Consider the following 6,000-nt stretch of genomic DNA (forward strand, 5'->3'; position numbering starts at 1 on the left):
TTTCCAGAGATCAAGGGTATTTGATGCTCCTTTACAGGTTCAGTCTGAAGTAACCTTATGACAGGTGCACTACGACGATTCCTGTTGAGTGCAGTACGGGCGACATCTTGGAGGAAGCTGATATACTAACAGATCGTGCCCGCTCCTTTAGAGGTAGCGACCGTTCTAGCAAATAGTAATTGATGCTCCTTTAGTATAGAGTTAATGCTCGCCGGAAGTAGACGAATCGCTTGCCAACAAGCGCTAGAAGCCATTCCTAATCGGACACATTTCTAAAACCGCTCCTGAAGAGTTTTCTCCAGGGTAGCGACTGATGTAGAAGAGATGACGAAGGGCTGACGAAGGGCTATATGTTTCATGGAACCTTGAGACCGCTCGAGACCGTAGCATCGTTTTAGGGACGTTACACCAGTATAAACAACTTAGCGATGCAACCCTTCAAATTGTACGAAATCAGCTAAAAAATGTTGCTTTAATAATCATCGATGAAATTTCGATGGTTTCTAATGTAACATACATCTACGACTTACAGAAATATTTGATACTACAGATTCCGATGATGGGTTGGTTTGGAAAAAAGCCTACGCTGTTATTCGGTAACTTACTACAACTTCCTCCTGTTTAGGAAGAACCTGCTTTTAAACAATTATCCAATAAGAGTATGGAGAAAAATGTTGGAGGATTACATTCTTATAATTGATGGTCTGCCTTGTTTAGCTATGACGAATTGACAATAAACATGCGACAGTAGGGTGATAATATTTACAAAGACATCTTGTCGAAAATTCGCACCGGAGTAGTGATCGATTCGGATACAAAGCTTTTAGAATCGAGAAAATTAAATTTCAAAGCGACAAATTGTAATGACTGATTAAAGGAATTATGCGATTACATGCTTAATGTGGAATCCAATACGGTGTGTTTACTTCCCACATGTGTTCAATGGGATGTTTTGAACGCTGCATTGGTGAGTCGATTTTCTTCCGAAGAAATCCATTTGATTGCTCGTGATACAACGAATTGTGCACCGTACTTAAAGAAAAAGGTGTCAAAGGTGCTAAACAATAATGACGATGATAGCTCCCGAACGGCGAGACTTGCAAGGGTCATAATTGTTAAAGTAGGAATGCAAATCATGATTAGAAGAAATATTGATGTTACACTAGGTTTTGTCAACGGTACCATTGCTAAACTTGTTTCAATCACACAAGGTGTTGATAATGACGTTGAAAAATTGAAAATTATATTACCAACGAGACAAGAACATATAATAGAACGTGTAACTGTTAAATTTGAAGTAATGAATAGAGCGTTCGTTATTAGAAAGCAATTTCCGATTTGTCTCAGCTATGGTATAACTATTCACCAAAGTCAAGGATTAAGCTTGCAGAATGCTGTTATAGAAGCAGGTAGTTCAATATTTACTTGTGGACAAATTTACTTTGCTCTTTCCCGGGTAACCACATTATAAGGACTGCATCTTATGAATTATGATCCATCTTCCGCAAAGGCACAAGAATCGGCTATAAGAGGGTACAATAGATTCCGAAAAAAATATAGACCTGATCTTATGACTATTTCAACTTCTAAAAACCGCGTTCGCAATGTTCGTAATGCTGTTTGGGCAGTACCTAATTATATAAACAAATGTCAGAATACCAATGATCACATCGAAGATACCACTCAGTACTACGTAAGAGGTCTCGCGAATTCTGATGATGTGTCTTGTAATGCGAATGATACAGTCCAATGCATGTTATATTGTTCATCTATAAAAAAAACTTATTCTCGACTGAAAAAGCTGAACATGTTATAAAAGCCTTTATGGATCAATGTAAATCATCGGATCAAAATAGAAACTGTTTTTTTCGACCATTTCCTTGTTTTTCTAAATATAGAGTAAAATGCTAAGTACTGGTCAGCACAATCTACACCTTTCATATTCTTATTATAATCTATAATACATAATGGTTTCCATATATGTTGTCTGGATTTACGGTGAATTTTATTTGTTTGTTGCATTGTAGAATTATGTATAGTAGAAATCATTCTTACATTCTTTTTTTTGTAATTATTCCACGTTTGTAATAAAACTTTACCCTTACGGCGATAGATCATTTGCCCAGGTTTAAGTTTTGGATTTTTTAGTTGCTCTGGTAGTCCTCGATTAGCTCGAATGGTTCCACACATCCGAGTCTTGTGGCGAAGAAGATTTTGAGCAATTTTAACGCTATTGTAAAAATTATCCATTTACACATTATGCCAGAGATCTGTACATGAACTAACAAGGGATGTTATCGTGCTTTCCAAATTTAAACTCTTTCCACAATAAATTTTGAAATTTATAATGTATCCTGTTACAGCTTTGCATAGCATTCTTACAAGGATCCCGTATTTAGTAATTTTTTTCGGATTATATACTTTGAAAGACAAACGACCTTTCCACGGAATTATACTTTCATCAAGTACTAAATTCTGCCTTGGTTTGTAAGCAGTTTTAAATTTATGTTCAAAATAATCAATCAGCTTTTGAATTTTGAATAATCTTCCTCTTTTTGGTGATTCCTCTTCACTGTTAGAAAAATGTAAATATTTCCAAATTTTAAAAAATCTGTCTCGGCTCATAGTCTTAGGAAAAATTGGTGTTTCTATCATCTGATTCGTGGTCCAATAATCAGTAAGTTTATTTTTTTAACTTGTTCCATTATAATCAGTAGAGCAAAAAACTTTTTTATTTCTGCTATTGATACATCGATCCATTTTGCAGCCTGTTTGGGCTTCTTATACATTCTATTTTTTTGTTTGTAATACCTATTAGTTTCAATGCATACTTCATTCAAAATATCATCTCCGATAAACAAAGACCGAAATCCGTGTAATTGCATGTAATTTGTATTCCGGGCGTGCCCAGAAAATCCTTATTATTTCTTGGGTCATCTCGTGTTGACCAAGAATCTTCTCTTTCTTTGTAACTATCCTGCATCGAGTAGTCACTTCCTTCGCCTTCTTCCGAAGTGTCCAAAATAACTTACGACCTGCGCACGCTTCTAGTAAGTCTTCTAAAATATAGATCCTCATCGGCAGTATTACTACCAGCATTATTATTAGTTCCTATACCTTCCAAAACTGGTTTTTCCGATTTTATATACCTCCTCTTTTTTAATGCCATATTATTAAATATTTTAGTTCCAATACAATAAATAAAACTTAATTTCTCTTTTTACTTCACGTTTGCACATGCTAAGAGTTTAACTGAAACTAAGGTCGCGGCTACTTCGCACATTCATATGCCGCCTCATGGTGTCATTCGTAAAGGTCGCGGCTATGTTGTACATTCATATGACGCCTAACGGCGTCATCCGTAACAGATGACAGTATTCAATTTGACGCCAAACGGCGTCATCCGTAGATAAGGTGTTAAGAATGCAGCACAACACAAAATAACAACGGTATTAAGATGTTTAACGTGTAATTACACAAGTACTACTATCGGTACAAATTGTGTGGTACATCTTGCACTGCCCAAGGCGGTAAAAAAAAAATCATTTGAATTTCATGATATAATAGAACACAATTTCACAGGATAGTAACATCTGAAAGATCCTTACAATAATTGCGGTAGTTCAAATAATTCAAATTCAAACATAATGAAGAAGGGCAATATAACTACTTCCAAACAAATTCTTATTGCAAAATAACTTTTGTTCGATCACAATAGCGGCGCAACAACGAAAGTGAAAAATTTCTACATCAAAGCAATACCTACTGCTAAAATACAAATGGGAGATCACTGTTATAAACTTAAGGCAGCGATTTTCCATTGCGGTAAAAGTATTGCCGATGATCATTACACGAGTATGGTAAGGGGTAGGGGTACACCGTGGATATCTATTGATAATTTACGAGTAGAAAGACAAGCTTGGCCACGAAATACTAAAAATGCATACATATTATTCTTCGAAAAGTGTTAATTTGTGGTTGATATTACAGTTCAATGTTAAATACGTTCAGCACCGAAGGCTGCTTTAGCGTAATAAGCTGCTTCGCGCACCATGTATTCTACACAATCTGCCATACATACATATAATATAATACATACAGGTCGGCAATGGTGCACATGGTTTCTTTTAGTAGTTGTTAAACTTACGTAGAATGTATACTTAATTTCGTCCCGTGATAAGACCGTTCATGGCTGTTGATGATCTTTGTAAAAAGAAGTGAGATCCCCACAAAAAACTTCACAAAACTAAAAAAATTACGCCAATTACATAAAAACCGCAAAAAATAGGAAATTAGAGTATAAAACAAATATATGAAATCAACATGTGCTGCAAGTACATATTCCCACATAAAAATAGAAGATTACAGTATAAAAAAACATGTGAAATCAAAATGAGCTGCACGTACATATGATATGAATCGCAAAAAAATAGAAGATAACGATTACAATATAAAAAAGGGTGTGAAATTAAAATATGTTGCAAGTACATCAATCTGCTGCCCAGCAGCGTGTGAAGCCGACAATGTGTAACACAATGTAAGATTCGGTGCTTTCCAACTGCGCTTGTTAAGGGGGCAGACTCCTTCGAGGCCTACTCCGAATCGATAGAAGCGCTGTTGCGAAAAAACGGACATTAGTGAAAACATATAATTTATACATGCGACATTTGATAATGTGGCATCTAGCGTTATCCTGTTGAATTACAAATGAGAAGTGCGAACGTATAATTGCCAAATCGCATCGTAGGAAAGTTCTGTCACACTGTTACCACATCAATTACAATTTTATGCATCAGTAAGTCTCTACTGAATACGCCTTGAGCCGATATTTTGCTTCATACGGAATATAGAAAAGGACGGTGCGAGCGAGAAAGAAAGAGTATCACGAATGAAACAATACATATGTGCCCAAAATTATGAAAGTGGTCTAAGAAACAACATTTTTGTTTAAAATACAGTTAAATTTCGAAGCTTTGTTTCGTCCGCGAGAATCACAGTACGTTAACGTACTGTGACCGACCGAAGGTCGCCTTCGGTAGGAAATTCAGTTGCGTTGACAATAAACTCCATACATTCGAATTGCGACTCGTTTTTCATCCGATGCGGTTGAAGTTCGAACAGGTGAGCGATTACGATCAACTGTTTGAATCTCAGGCCCGATACCGAGTGGGGGTATCGGAGCCTGACAAAGAGAGAGAGCAAAATCGGTACATTAGACAAAGAGAGACAATGATAAGCGAGCGCCGCGTAGCGGATTTTCGGGGACTCCGCGATTTTCGCGGAGCGTCTCGCGCTCGCATGTCGAAGTCAGTCTTGCACCGATCGCTCGCACGGTAGCAAGGAACAGCATTTACAGAAGAGTCTGCTGAGTTAGGAAATTTGGGCACCAAGTTCCTTAGCTTGTGACGCCTTCTACGCTGTAATATCGCACTACAGCTCGCTATAGCTCCCTTCGAGAACCACGTAGTACACGTGCGAAGGAAAAGCGATTGTTTAGTCGCGATAATTTAAAAGACGAGTAACTGCGCTCTTGGAATCAGTGGTTACCTCGATTCCCTGAGCTTGCTATTCGTCGGAGGAGCAATCAAGACCTCTTCTTGGTTGAGCCACGATATTGGCACCAACAGAGAGGGTAAACGTAAGTGTATCACCTCTGCGTTGCCCGTGTTGTATCACCCGTTTAGCAGCAGCCCGCGTACGACGAATAGATGCGTACGTCGCGGTGAACGGTGAGTGCTACAACCTCTGGCCTTTACCAGCTGCCAAGTCTAGCTAGTGCTAGTACCGAGGGTAGAACGCTCGCGAATCTCGGCTTACAACCGTGATTCGCACGAGGCAAGCCTTCTTGGAAGGCAGGTTGAGCAGAGAAAAGGAGGATCCCTCCTCTCTGCACACTCGTCTGCCGACGCTTTCTTCAGAGCGAAGAAACGTCGGTATTACAGTCCACTGCACTACCTTAACGATACGTCAAGGTACTGCTCCCCCCTCCACATAGGCTCG

This window comes from Calliopsis andreniformis, unplaced genomic scaffold, assembly GCF_051401765.1.
Source record: "Calliopsis andreniformis isolate RMS-2024a unplaced genomic scaffold, iyCalAndr_principal scaffold0001, whole genome shotgun sequence".
Lineage (NCBI taxonomy): Eukaryota > Metazoa > Arthropoda > Insecta > Hymenoptera > Andrenidae > Calliopsis > Calliopsis andreniformis.